The sequence below is a fragment of the Ambystoma mexicanum genome, chromosome 1p (genome assembly GCF_040938575.1).
Source record: "Ambystoma mexicanum isolate Mex_15411 chromosome 1p, UKY_AmexF1_1, whole genome shotgun sequence".
Lineage (NCBI taxonomy): Eukaryota > Metazoa > Chordata > Amphibia > Caudata > Ambystomatidae > Ambystoma > Ambystoma mexicanum.
Genome location: NC_090921.1, coordinates 1,411,860,288 through 1,411,878,669, shown reverse-complemented (window position 1 = coordinate 1,411,878,669; position 18,382 = coordinate 1,411,860,288).

The window sequence follows — 18,382 nt, the reverse complement described above, 5'->3', positions numbered from 1 at the left end:
CTGCTGATGAGGAACACGATCATGATGACGTTGACGATGAAGTCGAGGGCGTTGATGTTGATTATGTCATGTATAGAATTTCTTTTTTGTTTGTTTTTTCTCTTCTTCTTTTTTCCTTCTTTCTTTCTTGAAGATGTTTTTGAAGATGTTTTAGGTTGAAGCCAAGAGGCTTGAAGTGAATGGTGAATGTGTAATAAAACATTGTATAAACTATATGTTATAAAAAAATAAAAAAATACAATAAAATTAAGACAGAGCTAGGCAATTACAGACTACTTTCCATGCTTCATTGCACTGGGAACTTGTTTGCCTCATTGCTCCTCCTGGAGTTACAAAACTTGGGTTGATAAAGAAGGTATATTGGACAGATTCCAGAGTGGATTTAGATCTGGTTATTCGACTGCCAATAATCTGTTAATTGTGGACAATCTAAGCACCAGAGCTCTTCAATCTAATAATACCCCGCTGTATGCCTTATACACCGATTTTAAAGCCTCATTTGATACAGTGTGTAGGAAGCGCCTCTGGTGCAAATTACACATGGTGGGCTGTCCCACTGGAATCCTATATTACCTTAAATTGCTCCACAGGAACACTTCAGTTTGTCTAAGACTTAATGCACAGGGAACGATGAGAGAGTCCATCAAACCAAACTGAAATAAAACAGGAGCGTGTCACTGCCCCCTTATTACATAATCGTTTTGTATCTGATCTCCCAGTTTGCTTTTATGTAGTGCATAACTGCCCCCCTAAAGTTGGTTCAACCCACTGCCTCGTGTTGGCGTGCGCTGATGATCTAGTCATTCTTGATCATACCTTTAGTGGCATTCAGAGATCTGCAAAAGCATTATGGGCATATGCTGACACTAATGGCTTGAGTATTAACCAAGATAAAACATTGTTGATGCTATTTACTGGCAAAAAGATCAGTAAACCACATCTTGTCCGGGCTCTGGGGATTCCCTACACTCCCTTGTATAAATATCTCGGCATTGAATACGATGCATGTGGAGGATACCTCTCTTGTGTACAGATACTTATGAGGAGGGCTGTCTAATTGACTGCTTTAATATGTCCATTTACCAGTAAAAGAAGTGGGTACTCACTATGGGGTGCTCGGCAACTTTATATACAATGTTTGGTGCTGAATGTGATTTATGCGTTGAAATCTTTAACATCGATTGATCTGAAGTGGTTGCAATTAGTAGAATGAAGGTTTTGGAGGAAACTATTAGGGCTGCCTTTATGTGTGCCTATGGCTATCATTAGATTGGAAGTGGGCATCTGTTCAATAAGATCATTAGTGCTGAAGAAAATAGCTGAACTATATGTGAAGATGCTTAATGCCCCTACCAATCTTCTATTGGCCAGTATTGGGGAGGATGTGTGTAATGAAAAAGAGAAGTCTGGCTTGAAGAAAATAATGGATATCCTTTTTAAGGATATTGGCTGGACCCCCAAATGGGGTGATAACTTTGCCACCATGAAGTTCACCTCAGGGAAACATATGGACTGTTGGGATTGGCACAAAAATGTTGTTCATCTGGGCAAGCTGAAAAGTTATAAATTCATCTCTAATGTATTGTATACGTTTAAGAGATCGCAAATGTATTTGAATTTATGTCCCACACCTAGCCTTAAAAGATGTATCCTACTGCTAAGAATCAATCATTTGCCAGTCCTGTCTGTTGTTGGCGTGGAGTGTTTGGTTCCCAAAGAGGAGCGTTATCGCCGTATATGTTGGAATAGTGCTGTCATTGAGACAGTGAAAAACATTTTCTAAATGAATGTCCCATTATGGAAACAATCTATGAAAGCTACCTGGGCAGATTTGTCCACCTATTGGAGTCATTTAAAGATCTTGTATTTTGGAAAAATGCATAAATACAAACAATCTAAACATGCACATGTCCATATTTAGGGTATGGGCAGCGGATGAAAAGCATTGGAGTGCAGAGATTTAAATGTCCTAGTAACATTAATGAGTTTGGATAAAAGTTTCTGGTGGACGATTGACAAATGAGTACATTTTGTATTACTCATTACTGTTAAATCAAATTGCAGAATTAATTATTTATTTTATTGACCTTAGGGATGGTATGCTATAGTGGTGGCTTCATTGAAAGGAGCTGTAAACAATTAATTAATTGAATTCAATCAATGAGGGTTGACTGTCTTCATGAGAGTATGTATTGCTTTTTGATTTTATTACGTGCAGGTTTATGTTTTAAATTTAAAAGCTTTTAAGTATGCATTATAATTTTATATGTTTACAAATATATTGGTATTTTGTTAATATGTTTAATGCTTTTCTTTCTAAAACTATACTACATGAAATACATTAAAATTATAATAATTATTAATATGGTATTTATTTATTTGCATTTGTATAGCGCACATCTGCCCAGGGGCATCGTGGCACTGAAAGTAGGCTTATTTAGTACATAACATACATGTTGCAGAGGTTACAGTTACATTGTAGACAATTTTTCCTACAGGTACAATAGGTACAGCATTATGTGAGGTAAGCTTGTAGGTACAGACAGTTGTAGTATTAAGTAGTGAGGAGCGAGGGGTGAGTAGAGTGGGTTAGTTGAAAAGAATGGTTGAAAAGAATTTATTGAGCGCAGACCTTGCTTTGAGAAACAACGTAGGCTTTACAGAAGTATACAACAATACAGATACATAACAAAGAGCTTTACAGAGTATACAACAGTAGAGATGCATAATGGAGTGCTTTTCAGAGGCAAAAACAGAACAGATATATAGCAAGGGGTGGGATACCGAGGGGCACACAGGAGGGGTACAGCTGTACTGGATGGTGGAGAGGGTGGGTGGCTTATAGCAAGTCAGGTGGCGCGATGGGCAATGTGATGGCCTAGGTTTTGAGGCAGAGAGATCCCTTGAAGAGGTGGGTCTTGAGTACTTATCTGAATTGTAGGAGCATCGGGGCGAGTCTGAGGCTGATGGGGAGGAGGTTCCATATTTTTGAGATGTAGGCAGAGAAGGCTTGTTTTCTGGTCCTTTCCTTTTTGCAGCAGCGGATTTCAAGTTTGCACATGTCCTGGCTTCTGGTGATGCTGAGTTTCTCTGCAAAGTAGCTGGGTAACTTGAGGGTAATTGCCTTATAAATTATGCAGCAAGACTTGAAGGTGATTTGTGCATGCAGTGGGAGCCAGTAAAGGTTGATGATGGCTTGGGGGATTGTGGTGGTATCTGCTTAGGCCCTTGATGAGGCATGCAGCGATGTGTAGGACACTTTTCAGGGGCAAAGGGAAGGATGACAGGAGGCCTTCGAGGAGTGCATTGCCCCACCTAGGTAAGATAGGACCTGTGCTTGAACCGTGGATCTAAAGGTGTCCAGAGGGATGCAGGGCTTGACTTTTTGCAGGAGGAAGAGCTGATACCAAGCTGTCTGAGTTTTCTAAGCTATGTGTGTCTTGAAGCAGAGGTGTTTGTCGATGTGGAATCCAAGGGACTTGGTGCAGGAGTTGAGCTAAGTATGAAGCCCTCAGAGTTCATGGTTGATAGCCAGGTCTGCATGTCTGGGTGTTTGGTGTTGTGGATGAGGAGCAGGAATTCGGTCTTACAGGGGTTGAGCTTCAAGTATGCACTAGACATCCAAGACTGGATCAGCAGAGAGGTAGGTTTTGAACATATGGAGGTCCTTGATGGAGTTGACGGTCAGATATAGCTGTGTGTTGTTGGCAAATAGGTGGATGTGGATGTTTTTGTGGCTCAATGTATAGATTGAAGATCACTGGGAGGTGGATGGAACCCTGCGAGACTCCACATGTGACAGGTAGCATAGGTGCTATATAGGAGGACATCTGAAGAGACTGCTTGGGGTTGTCGAGGTAGGACTTGAACCAGTGTAGGACAAGGTTGTCGATCCTGATATGCCGATATAGGGTGTCCGTAAGCACCTGGTGGTCTATTGTGTCGAAAGCGACCAACAGGGCGCGTAGATCAAGGAGGCAGGGGTGGCCATCATCATGGATGTTGAGGGAGTCGTCAACCACATGTATGGTTGCTTTCTCCATGCTGCATCTGGGTATGAACCCCCATTGGTAGGTTTAAAGGAGATTGTTTGTCTTCAATGTGTTGCTGCAGTTGTGTGGCTACTGCTTTCACAATGATCTTAACTAGGAAGCGAACATGGGTGATGGGAAAATAGTTACCTATGTTGTTGGGATCCAGCATGGGTTTCTTTAGTAGAAGGGTGATTTGTCCTGTTTTTAAGGTTCATGGGAAGGTGCCTTGAGTTATGGAGCTGTTGATGATATCCAGGTAGGGAAGGAAAGGAGAGCTTCTGTGGGGAGGGTCTTGAGGATGGATGCTGGAAAGATGTTGTTTGTATATGATGAGGCTTTGAGGGCAGCCAGGGTTTCTAGCAGGTCCTCTGCAGAGACTGTCTTGCATGTTGTCAATGGTGTGGAGACTTTGCAAGGAGGGACGTGGAATGGGTCTGTGGATGCAAAGCTTGCATCTATGTGCTGGCAAATCTTGCTGATTTTGTCAATGAAGAAGGTGTTGATGGTAGTTGATATTTCAATGGAGTGTGGTAACCACTCTACTCCAACTCTTGAGAGTTGTGTTTGGCTACTTTGCTACGTTAACTCTTAGAGAGCCTGGTGAGCTTTAGGAAATCACTGGTACCCCTAAGACAGGAAGATATACCGAAAGACCCCGAAAACATGGCTTAAGGAAAATCTCCATAACACTAAGAGTTTATGAGATTTCATCAGCGCAAATCATATTTAGTGCCAAAATTAATTTAGATTGTGTTGTGCCCCACGCTGTTTCAAACTGCATGCTGTTTCTCACATTGTTTTGCTTTTTAGCCAAATAGCTTTACAGAAAAGGTTGTCTTGTTATTTTATATATGTCGCTGTGTTCTCACTGTATTCTAACCATTTCTGTGGCTTTCCATTGGCCCACAATTTCGTAGGAAATATGGTAACCATGGATTGCAGTTCCTCTTCCCTAACAGTGTCTCCTAAAGGCTATTGCATTCTATGTAACTTTAGACTTGTGAGAAGTTAATCATGACCACACTCCAGACAATGCAATGACAGTGAATGTTTTCGCCAAAAATAGATTCAAACAAACTTTTGTTCTATTATTGATTGCTCCTGAGAAAAATGACAAGTCATTCTTGCAGGGCTTTCAACTGGAAAGCACCCATTTAATCGCTGTGTGATTTTTTTTCCAAACAATTACTTAGTTATCTTCCGTGGGTGTTTACTACTATATTTATCTTATCTGTTTGTGAAATTCCAATAATTTCAATCAGGCAAGCTAACAAGGTCTTACGTACCATATTGTTTTCCCCTCAAGTCTCCTATAGAAATATGGTGTCAGTTATTAGAGTTCCTTTATTATTGATGTATAGCGTCTGTATAACAGTAACTCATACATTTTGCCCGTTAGGTTAGACAGTTCCAATACTAAGCAGCTCCTTTCCTTGATATGTACTTTCCAGGTGGAGGTCATTTTTAAGTAAACTCATTAATCCACGATGTTTTTGTAAACTATTGACAAAAAGCTAAATATCCTAACAGGGATCATTCAAAATCTAGACAGGTTTCCATAAAATGTGTAGGGTTCTATCACATAAATGGCCTTAAAAATGCTGTGGGTGCTACCTGTAATTTACTGCTTGCTGTAATGAAATTGCCTTTAGAGAAGAGCAAGACATTGTCCACTAGTAAAACTCATTGTGCCTGGTCACAGCTGTCATTAAATTGGGGATATGTTTATCACCTTGGGTTAAAACACAGCTAGCAGAAGTGAGTTACTGCTGGCAATTCTAGTTAGAAATATAGCCATTGGCATAAGGGGTCAAAGGGAAGCCCCGAAAATGTAATTATTTGTCCAGTTGTATTTTTTCCCCTTACCAGTAATTACCCTTCATGGGAATTATCCCAAGCATTATTTGTGTATCTACTAGAAAAACATCAAAATATATGTTCCATACAGTGTATTTTATTAAGGCTAGCAATATTTACTCCATCAGTATTTGTACCTCAGGGGAGAATCCTACCAGTAGGAGTAATGTGTAAGTTCAATACGGATAGGTGATATTTCTTAGCGGAGATGCCAGCAGAGCAGTAAGATACCCTGATAGTTTTTTTTTATATGTAATGTGGGCAAACGATCAAGTTTCATTAGGAAATCCTTCCAATCACCATCCCCTGTTTTCCCATCCAAAGTGCCATGTAATAGTACACAGAGGCAGGACGTGCAACAAGTCTAATTTACTACACCCACCTGTGACCATGCTTCTACCCAAATAACTTAGCAAATTGTAGAGCGAAGTGGAAGGTTTGTTTCAGCCTAGGCCCCAACTTCTCTGTGTCCAAAAACAATCATCCTGGGCATTGCTAAACAGTATCAATGACCGGTGCACATGATGAAAATCCCTTTGTCTTCAAACACAGTAACATGAACTATGCTGCGTTGCATACGGACGGTGTCCTGATCCCTGCCAAAGCATACGCTCTGAACTTTGGAGTTCCAAACATAATAAGGGAATACATGGGCCTGATGGCTGTCTTGGGGTAGCACATGCGTGATGCACCGGTCTCAATCAAACACAAAGATTATGCTCTCGGCTATACCATACTGGCCTTCGATCTAAGACCCACAATGTATCAGTTGGTCATTTCAACCTCATTAGGAGCGGAGACCTATGCAGTGAAGGTATACAGTTTTATAATGAATGAATTTATCTCTAAACCTCTTTTATTGAAAATGTTCTTATTAAAAGTCTTATAAATCGAATATTTCATATAGTTAACTTTTATATCTTGAAAATACTATATAATTTCTAATATTAAAATGACATATTAGCTTAGTTATTAATGTTAAAATTACTTAAAAGTTCATGTGGTTGCAATATCTTTTTTGATCACTTGGTGTCGCTCTTTCACCCATTTTTTTCTATTAGGATGTATTGCATCCATTGCAGCCATTTTGGATTTCTTCCGGCTGAGTTAAAGCAGTGTTTCTGTGGAGTTCCTGATTTTTTTCTGTGTTTGGATTGTTCTTTCGGATTTTTGTGTTCCTTTCTTTGGATGTTTTTTACCTTGTGTTTGGTGGATTAACCTTGTTTTTTTGCATATTTCTTGGAACTGGGCTTTTTCGATGGTTCTCCTGGAGTGTGTCTTGGATCTGTTAGGTTTCTTTTAACTTTTTCGTTGCTTGGATTATTGGTTTTTCGGTTCCCCATGGATGGATCACACTATTTTGGATTTGTTTTTGGATTCTTGAGTTTCTCGTGTTTTCAAGTATACAGTGGTAACTCCATATTCAGTTTTCCAACAGTTTAAGTTAAAAGCAACACTATTTAAGTAGGCAATTATTTCTTGTTTTTTGAAGGACAGCACACAATCCTTTCATCTTTGTTGGTTGTCGCAATATTTTTTGGGTGTTTTTGTGTTTTTTCTCATGAGATTATTCGTGCCATGTGTATTTCTTGATGCAATTGCTCCTTTTTAAAATATTTTAAAAAGCACCATAAGTTCAGGTTGCATGTTTTGAATGATTGCTCTATCACATTGTGCCTTCCTTCTAATGTATTATTTATTTTTGCAATTTTTTGCAACTGGAGCGTTGTCATGGGTACTAGCGTAGGAACCCACACCTCAGTAGCACAAACACATGGGGGAAGACTGAAGACACAAATAGGGGCTAAATGGGTAAAAGCCTGGCAAGCAAAACATGTATTGAGGTAGTCTTAGAGTGTACATCATTCACATAAGCTTGTTTTGGCATAGCCTTTATTTTCTAGTCACTTCCTGTACTTCCAACATGGATGCCTGTGTGATAGCCTGAAACTGTGTGGAACTGTGTAGCACACGGTAGTGTTTGGGCGTGGCTGCCTATATAAGCCACACCCAAGTACTGACTGCTTTGTGTGCATTCTGTAGCCTAGAGCACACATTCAACGCAGCCCGGATCTCCAGTGTATCCTCACCTGTTTCTGCTTCATTGCCGCCCAGACTTCCAGTGGATCCTCACCTGTCTTCATCACCACCTGACTTCCATCGATCCTCACCTGTTTCCGCTTCTTCGCAGCCCAGATATCCAGTCACCTGTTTGTTCTTCACGATCGAGGCAAGTTTCTCCTCTGCTCTTCCTGCCAGCACTCTGGACCCGATCTACGAAAGAAGAGAAAACAAGTTAGATTTAGTAAGCGGGCGCATGTAATTAATGCCTCAGTCTCCCGCGCGACCAAAGGGGCATCCCATGTGACTTACCATCATGTCCGAGCCTAAAGGACTGCTTCTCTACACATCTGCATCCAGCTAGCAGTTCCGATTCTGAGACCTGCAACGACAAAGAACTCTAATTAACGCTCAGCATATACAATCAGCAACTCACCTTTTTCTTTTCTTGCAACACGCACCCTTAGCCAGTGAAGTAACTGCTCCTCACTGAACTTACCTTCCGCTTGCTGTTGAACTTACCTGCAGCTTCTGCTTCGTGGGCTCCCAGAATCAAACCCGTGAATAAAACTTATGAACAATCCCAGTGCTGTTACTTGGAAAATACCACAGAGTGCATGTTTCATCAGAATCTACCTGAACTTAGTGAAGCAACTATTCCCAGACCCCAGACTACCGTGCCCCTGCAGATGCAGGATGGAGAGCGCGCCGCACTAAACCCAAAGGTGAGCCACGCCCAAAGTAAGGGAATACACTACACTAGGGATACCACGAGGGCGGAGCAAGGTTTGAAAAACCTTATTACGGAAAACCCTCTAAACACCCATTCTCTTGGCAGGTCATCTTCCCAGCCCAGGGGTAACAAGAGGAATACACCGGAGGAATCCATTGCTCCCGCAGAGACCCAGGTGAGCGTGACAAGCGTAACAAATTCCATATTTTCTGGTCAAATGGAGCCCATCTTCGTGTTCGAGTTCTGCTTCGTGACAATTGGCCATTCTAGGTCTTCTCGAAATAATCTAAAAGAGGTTTGAAATAATGTTTGTTTTGTTTAAAAAAATCAGTTTGGGTTAGGGTCCTTTTCTCAATGCTCTCAATGCATTATAGATATTGGGTATTTTTTTTAAATGTGTTTTAAATGTGTTTTGGTATATGAACTCTATTCATTATGTCAATAGGAATTCGATAAATGTGTTTTCGGTATATATTTTTCAGTAAAATATACTTTCAATATGTGGTTTTTGATATACAGACATATAATCTGCGCTGAAATAAAGGTTGAACAAAAGTTAACTTCCGCAGACTTGCTGCTAGTGTGGAGCATTTTCAATAGTGTTCTCAAGATCAACGCACATAGAAACATACTTTTTGATAGCTAATGGATACTCTGCAGATTAAAGGATGTTTGTGTATGCCAGCGATACATGTCCCAAGCGCCTACCTAGGAATCGGCCAGTTAGCCTGGTGGTGAATACCGATCTACAGTCCTGTGGTGGAACACATTGGATAGCTTTGGGGTTGGAGGGGGATGTGCTAATGGTATTTGATAGTTTGGTGCATTTCCCACAACACCCCAGATACGCTGGAGTTTTAATGGACTATGTGAAAAGCCTTGCAAAGTATTTATATTAAACAACTGTGCAGGCTCAAGACTCTAAAGCCATGACCTGTGGTCAGCACTGTATATTTTTTATCAGTCAAATGTCTGAATTGATATTGCTGTCGGCTATTTGTGAATGTATTCACGTAATTGCAATCAAAATGATGAAATGGTGGCCAGATTAGATAACAAGAAGATACCTAATGTGTATACATGTTGCAAAATGTTCAGTGTGTCAAAAATATAAATGCGGGTTGTCTATTCAATGATGCACAAGTCAATTAAATAAATAGATTTTTGTTTAATTCATCATGCCTTGTGTGTCATTATACATAATAAATAATACAACGTAATAAAGAATCAGTCGGTTTTACGATTTGAAAACATTTATTAATAAATAAAAAAGACATACTTAATACAGAAATAATGAAAATGATACCAAAACATAGCAATAAAGCAAAGAAGAAATGTATCCATTTAGGCAACGATGGGGAGCGCATTAATTGGATAACCATATAGGGGACACGCATCCCTGGCGCGGCCTAGACTCTTCAGCGATATGGCTGATGGGGGCATCATAGATTTGTGAGGGGGTGGGTAAAGATTCCGTAGAGCAGCTGGTATTCCACCCCTCACTGGGACTGGGGGAACATGATCTGCTCACAAGGCTATCTAGAGGGCTGTACTGTTGGCTACAAGTAATAGGGGCAACAGATTTTAGCTGCTGCAGAAGGAGTCATTGAGCGACATTACCTACAACGGATGTCGGGATATTTAAATAAGCGATCACCTGCATGAACTCATTCCAGCTAATTGGGGCATTTATTATACATGTGGGGTATTGATTCATAACACCCAGTACTTGAGTGTGCAGGTTCGAGACCCTTACAAGCTTGCCTGTGTAAATAAACATGCCCAGATCGGTCCAGCTGGCCACTTCCTTTGCAAGTTCTATCTTATGCAGCAATAGTTCTGTATTAGGCTTATAGTGTTGGCTACGGGTCTTCACCTCAGCCACAACTGAATCTGGCCCTGGGGGAGCCTTCACATCGCTAGATTCCTCGGGTGTCAAGCATAAAGAAAGTTTGTTTCTCTCTGCATTGCTGTGTCGGGCGTGGTTTTAAGTATTTATGCTGAATATTGTATATAAGGCTTCTTTTTTCATGTGCCAGTAAATCAGGTCTGTGTAAAACATCCTTCATTTCCGAGTCGAGTCGCATGGTGGCGGCCTTATGTATATGGCCCATGCTTTCAGGGTTTTTCTCAATTTCATGCAGCCTGTTACCGCTGCCCTATTAAGAGGACAGACACTATTCAGTAGCACATGAACATCGATCTTGTCCTGAAGAAGATGGTCGGTAATCACTCACGAACCATCGAAACCGGTCGACCTCACCTGTTGTGGCTTCACCACAACATTTTATGATACCCCCAAGACCAACAGGGGTTACTGCATGAAATTGAGAAAAACCCTGAAAGCATGGGCTTTTCCATCCCATAACTAGTGGGATAGTGCATTTTTAGTGATGATTTGGTATCACCTAATCCACCCTCCGGGCAACCACCCTTTTGCAAGGAACTTTCGAGTCATCAAGGTTAAAATAAAATTACATGACCATCCCGATGCCTCCATTTTTGCACTTGTCATCTCTAGTTGTCTAGATTTAAGAATATGAGATTTAATCCCCTTCTCGCACTCTTTCACATAATAGTGCTGGTTGCCCCCACTCCCATCCTGCACCAGACCAGCTCCTTACCCTGTGTCCAAGAGAACAGGACAACGGTCAATACTAATCTCATTAGTTGTTTTGTCTTGCCCTTATCGGCAAGTTGATGAACCTTTTCCCCAGTAAACCGTTCCCTGTGTACCAGTATCTCCCTACGGTTTGGGAAGGCAATTGCCACTCTGGCTCTTTGAGCCTTAATTCACCCTGTTGTTTTTTCCTTGATTTTCGCACAACTGGACTCAGTTATTGGGTTTGATTTATTCAAGTAGTAGAAAGGCCGGACCATCTCCAGCCTTTCGACACATTTTTGTTTACCTATTGCCTCTAGACAAACCAACCCTTTTTCCTTCCCCTTTTTTCTCACACCACCTCCACACCATGGCAGAAGGTCATTACCTAGCTTTTGCCGAAGAATTAGTTGACGACATCTTGGCCAATCCACCCTGTTAGGGATTGACCTGGCACCAAACATCAACGGCAATACCGATGAATGGAACGAAATAGAAATTCTCAAGAAGAAGATCATCCGCTCCGAACTTCATGGAGCCCTTATGACAGAATACCTGAGGGCCCATGCTGCCCCAAATGGACTCATCATCCGTATAGAACCACGGATTTTCCTAGATAATCTTCAGTTCAGAAAAGATTGGTCCTTTATTGCGAACAAGTGCACTCGAGATTGGCTGATTCTTATCATCAATACAGCTAAAACAGTTACTGATAAACTAATAGCAGAACTTATGCTCAAAAGTAACACTCTCAAAACTAAAATCGCATTAGACATATATACAGCGAAACTAGCCCTTTTGGAAACATCTTTGAAAGAATTTAAAGATACTAATCTCAATCGAAAAAGTTTGAAGCTCAAAAAGGACTTGCAGAACTTTACCCACGTAAAAGTCTACCCGTATGTCGCCGATGAATATTTCACAGATGAGGCACGACAGTCAAGGAGAGATGCACAACTGCGCTTTCAGAACTCACAGAGAGGCCAAAACAGGTCATGGTCTAACTCCAGTTCCAACTCCGGCAATAGCTCTGGCAGCTATGGACGTCAAGGCCCAAGAGTCCACTACAACATCCCCGTACCACACAACACCCCTGCCGTACCTTTTTTAGGGCAGCGAGGCAGAGGGCAACGCGGACCCAGATGGCGCGCACCCGCCACAGTCGATGGTTGTAACACGCAGCAGAGGCAGGCAACAACTTTCCCACCTCCATTATTATGAACAAATTATCGCACCAATTGACTCGACCAGAGGAAGAGATCCTACAAAAGGGTCTCTCATTTATACCCACAGCAAGATACAATCCTTTTCAAACCCGGATCAAATGTAATCAACTTCTACGGAAAATACATCTGCAGCAATTTTTTTAAGACAAATCTAATCCACAAAAGGACTGGTCTTAGACCCACCTCCCAGTTCTGCGTACCCTCTAGCGCCTACACAGTCGAATCTATCACGTTTGAGCAAGCCCTCATGAAAAAACTCTCAGAAATTGAAGATAGCATTCCCTTCGTCCACAACAACTGCACTAAAATCCAACTTGATGCCCTCTCTGCTCTTGCCAAAAATCAAGCCATAACCATCAAACCGGCAGACAAAGGAGGAGCTATAGTCATTCAGAATACCAATGACTACAACAATATGGTGGAAGCCCTGGTCTGCGACACCTCTAGTTACCAACTACTTCGCAGTGACCCAACAGCCTCCCTACAGGCTTTGATAGCACCTATCATTGAAGAAGCGGAAGCAGAAGGATATGTGAGCTCAAGGGAAGCAGCTTTTCTGATGCCATCGCATCCAAGGACTCCAGCCATGTACGCTCTTCCAAAAATACATAAAACCACCCTGCCCATCCCGGGCCGTCCCATTGTTTCAGGGATCCAGTCTATCTTGGAACCTTTATCTCAATACGTAGACTTTTTCATTAAGGACGAAATTCCGAAAATGCAATCTTATGTAAAAGACTCTACAGCAATGCTCATTCTTCTTGACTCTGTGCAATTCAACCCAGAACTTGATTGGCTAGTCACCATTGACATCGAATCTCTGTACACTAAGATTCTGCAACAAGAAACTCTTACCATGCTTAAAGACCTCCTGGACTCAGGCATTGACCTTCACGAGGTGCCTTCCACCTTCATATCCTCCTTGGCTGAAATAGCCCTCACGAAGAACTACTTCATGTTCAATGACCAATTTTACCAACAGATCTCGGGTACCGCTATGGGTGCCACCTTCGCACCGAGGCTGGCCAATCTCTATGTCAACTCTTTTGAGCTCCAGCATATATATCCTTCTACTAACCCTTTTTGTGATAAACTGCTCATCTGGCGCCGCTATATAGATGACATTTTTATCATCTTCAGAGGCTCCAACGAAGAACTCTTGGCTTTCCATGAATGGCTCAATACATGCAACATCCATTTGCAGTTCACCATGGAACAAGACAGAAGCAAAACCCATTTTCTTGATTTAGACATTATGGCCTCACAAGGCGGGCTCATCTCCAAAGTTTACTGCAAGAACAGGGATAGGAATTCCCTCCTTACATACTCGAGCTACCATCCCCAATCTCTCAGAGATAACTTACCGTTTGGCCAATTTTTGCGGTACCGTCGTCTCTGCAGTAGGACGGAAGACTACACTGCTCAGTCTAAGATTCTCAAAAACCCAACTCATTGAACGAGGCTATCCGCAGAGGATTGTCCGGAATACATACAGAAGGGCCAGAAGCATCCCACGCGCATGTACCCTTGAACAACATCAGAAGGACCCAGAAGTCACAACCATCACGGCTGTACTGAGTTACTCTCCTCTACTTAATAAAATCAAAAAGAAAATTAAGTCCCTATGGCCTATTCTCAACACTGGTGCGTCCAACATGCCCATGCCGCGTTTTGCACTAAAAAGAAGACACAACCTGAGAGACGCCCTCGTCAACACGGTGCGGCCAGATACGGACACTGCCATGAACACACAGGTCACCCTATGGAACCAGACCAATCCTGTGGGCCATAGTCCGTGTGGCCTCTGTTCAATGTGTACCCAGACAGTTCGGAGCACCAGTCTGGATATTGGCTGAACTACTCCCCGGATTCAGAAATTTTTCACCAACTGCAATACCAAAGGAGTAATTTATATGATCACCTGTCTGTGCCACTTGCGATATATTGGGATGACTGCCCGAGAAGTAAAGAAACGGATGATTGAACATAGATCTTGCATCCGCACTAAGAAACGTACAGCACCTAGTGTTCCGCATTTTTTGGCGGAAGGACACACAGAAGAGTCTTTTCAATGGACCATTTTGGAAAAAATCAAGCACCCGAAACGAGGAGGCAACTATCACGCTATACTCTTCACTCAAGAACAGAAGTGGATTTTTCGCTTGAATACCTGCAAACAAGGGTTGAATGAAGCAATGCAGTGGCAAGAACTGGCGGTGCTACAGCATTGAACCCTGACATCCCACGAACCACTGTCCACTGACAGATGTATCTGAGTGATCAACGGGATAACATATGAAATGTTTGATGCATTTTTCATCTGCTATATGTTTTTCTGTTTCATTTACAAATGTCTCCCTCTTCCATTCACCTTCTCCACTCATTGGTATCTTCTTTGTTTACCCACTCGTGTTGCATTATCAACTTTTCTTGCCTCTTCCTTTGATCTATCCATCTGGCGCACCTATGGATTCTATACACTAGCTTTTGACTGTTTATTTCCTGGCATCACCTTCACCTCTTCACCCCTCCCTTGTCCGTCCTGACCACGCACCCTTTTATTCGCTCCCCCTTCACCCACCACTCATCACTCAGGCACACTCCCCCTTCACCCACCACACATCACTCAGGCACCTTGCCTCACTGCCTCCCCTGCTACCCCACACGAGGATTCGGTTTCCTACTCTCCCTTCCCCCTGTCCGCTCCATCACAAGCCTAGTTCCCTCAACATACACACACCCACCGGTGCGCGAGCATTGATTGGCTCCACGCGTGCCCACAACACTCCACGGGCCACGCCTTGTCCGGCTCTTCCTCAGCCGTCTCACTCGCTATGTGACTACTCCCGTTTCAGCCTTAGTCCGGCAGCACACACACCTTCCGAAGTGTGGGCTCCGATTGGCCGCCCGCGGTGCATTCTTCCGCCCGGGCTGCGCCCTGATAGGCCATCCATCGACTGACACGGCCGTGACGTGTTCACCGCCGATTGGCTCACGTGCCTATCACAGGCGGTGCCACGCCCCCATGCAGCGTCAGACGCGGCAGATATCCACTGCTGCATCCGCTCAGTATACCTACAGCCTTGGGACTGAGCAGGCTGCAGCTTTTTCTGTGCCCGCCTCGAACTTCCTCAGGTATGCAATTTCCCTCGCTTTTCTTCACGTCACTCCAGGCCCATCCAGTCCCTCACAGCTTCGCTTTCCCCGCAGGTACGCCACTGGAGAGGGCTCATTTATTGCTCCCAGCGGATCTCCTGGACAGCCCAGCCATCCTTTCCAGGTAGGTCCCCTTCTCCCCCTGCACACCCCACAGCCCCCTCCCTTTCCCCCCCCCCCCTTTCCCTTACGTGCACAGGTCTTGCCACTTTTTCCTTCCCTCCCCCACGGGGTTGACTTGTCTATGTTTTTAGCCACCATTGCAGTGGCCTTTTGCTCTGAATTGGCGAGCACCTTGTTTGTGTTAGCATTCACTTGCCTTGCAACAGGTTCTTTAGCTGTATTCTGGATGTACCATTGCTGCAACATTGCAGCTAGAGGCCAACTCTTGCCCTCTCTGCAATTATGTTTTCGTGTCTACCATTCCAGGATCCCCTTGCAGCCTGTTACCGCTGCCCTATAAAGAGGACAGACACTATTCAGTAGCACATGAAGATCGATCTTGTCCTGAAGAAAATGGTCGGTAATCACTCACAAACCATCGAAACCGGTCAACCTCACCTGTTGTGGCTTCACCACAACATTTTATGATACCCCCAAGACCAACAGGGGTTACTGCATGAAATTGAGAAAAACCCCGAAAGCATGGGCTTTTCCATCCCATAACTAGTAGGATAGTGCATTTTTAGTGATAATTTGGTATCACCTAATCCACCCTCCGGGCAACCACCCTTTTGCAAGGAACTTTCGAGTCATCAAGGTTAAAATAAAATTACATGACCATCCCGATGCCTCCATCTTTGCACTTGTCATCTCTAGTTGTCTAGATTTAAGAATACGAGATTTAATCCCCTTCTCGCACTCTTTCACATAATAGTGCTGGTTGCCCCCACTCCCATCCTGCACGAGACCAGCTCCTTACCCTGTGTCCAAGAGAACAGGACAACGGTCAATACTAATCTCATTAGTTGTTTTATCTTGCCCTTATCGGCAAGTTGATGAACCTTTTCCCCAGTAAACCGTTCCCTGTGTACCATTATCTCCCTATGGTTTGGGAAGGCAATTGCCACTCTGGCTCTTTGAGCCTTAATTCACCCTGTTGTTTTGGCCTCATGTATATCCCATTCCGGCAGGGCCGTGGGGGTTGGCAGTCTTTCTAACTGCCTGTTGTCCACCAAAAACATTTTATGGGTATGCTCCTTCACTACCCCGGAGCACGGTTGTGATTATCGGTAGGGCTATGCCTATCAAAGACCCTATGAATCCACCAGCCTGCAAGACCGCTTTTCTTTTAGCCCTTATAGATATTTGCTTATTGACCAGTTTATTGATGACCTTCTGTTTCTTTTTCAGCACACTTATTTGACGGTGTGTTAGGGGCACGTTTCCCTTTGAAATGTTCTGAGCAATCTCCGAAATAGCGCCCACCGTATTATCAGAGGCTACAGCTAGAATGGTTGTGTTGTTGAGGGGTGGCATATGCAAGCATTTTGAGCAGCTCAATGTTTCTCTGTATGCGTGTCAACATGGGGAATGCACGACCGGCTCGTGATGCTGTATTGCGATTAATGTTGTTTTTTAGATGTATTTTTAGGACTATACACAGTGGATAACTCTGGTGGGAATATATTGGTGTGCAATCTATAATCCCCTAGATTGTTTGTTTTTAAATCAACCAGAGATATCCATAGGGCTTACTGGTTGCGTCTTCAACAGCCTCCATAAAGAAACACACGTTTTTGATGGATACATCTGGCGGGCTATCGCGGCTAGTTGTTTATACCAGGGGTTTGAAATAACACAATGTAACTAGCGTTTAGCATTATATATTTGCTGCTCTTGCCCTTGTTGAACAAGTTCTGCATGATAGGTGGTGGGAGTATTGACTCCAGGATTTTTCTAGCAGTGTTCTGGCACCCCGTCGGTCATCAAATCGTCCATGATGATCATATTCAGCATGCTTGGCGGAATAAAAAGATTATCATTGAGACTGTCGGGCATACCCTCTACAAACCGAAGGTGTTTCAACTGCTGTTGCAAGGGGATATAAAGTGGTTGCCATCAGCTGTCGAACCATACTATATTATTGGGCAGTCAGGTTATTGCAGTGTGGGCATTTCCTAGATGTTTTCTGACAAAAAAACACTTGCCAAAGCTGGAAGGCTCTGCGAGCACACAAGCACACATATGCTGCAACCTGGCATCCATGATGATAAATACTTGAGCACTAACAAACCATGTACATATATCTACGTGCGAGTGCTCCGGGTGAGGTTAAATCACAGCATGTGGTTAGCCTTTCAAACTTCTGGGGATTGGTAAAACAAACACTGCTGTATCTTGGTGTGTATATTTGGCACTTAAGTGCCATGTGAAAACCTACAAATTAAATGCATAGTCTTCTCTAGTGTACCTAGCAGCGGCGAATGAAAACATGCAAGAGTTTTTGCATATTTTCTTTGACAATATGACATTAAAGACTATATAAAACATACATCCACTGTATATGATACACAATATACCTTTAGATGTTATAATGAACCATCCAACATATATTGTACTATCCCATCACCGCTGTAGAAAACAATGGATGGCCGTTTGTCAGATACCTCATAACACCTGGTCTCGGGGCCCATTGATAAATCAAAAGAACAACTCCACTCTTTGGGGCCCCCAGACATTCCATGGCCCTTGATGAATCAAAAAAAGAACA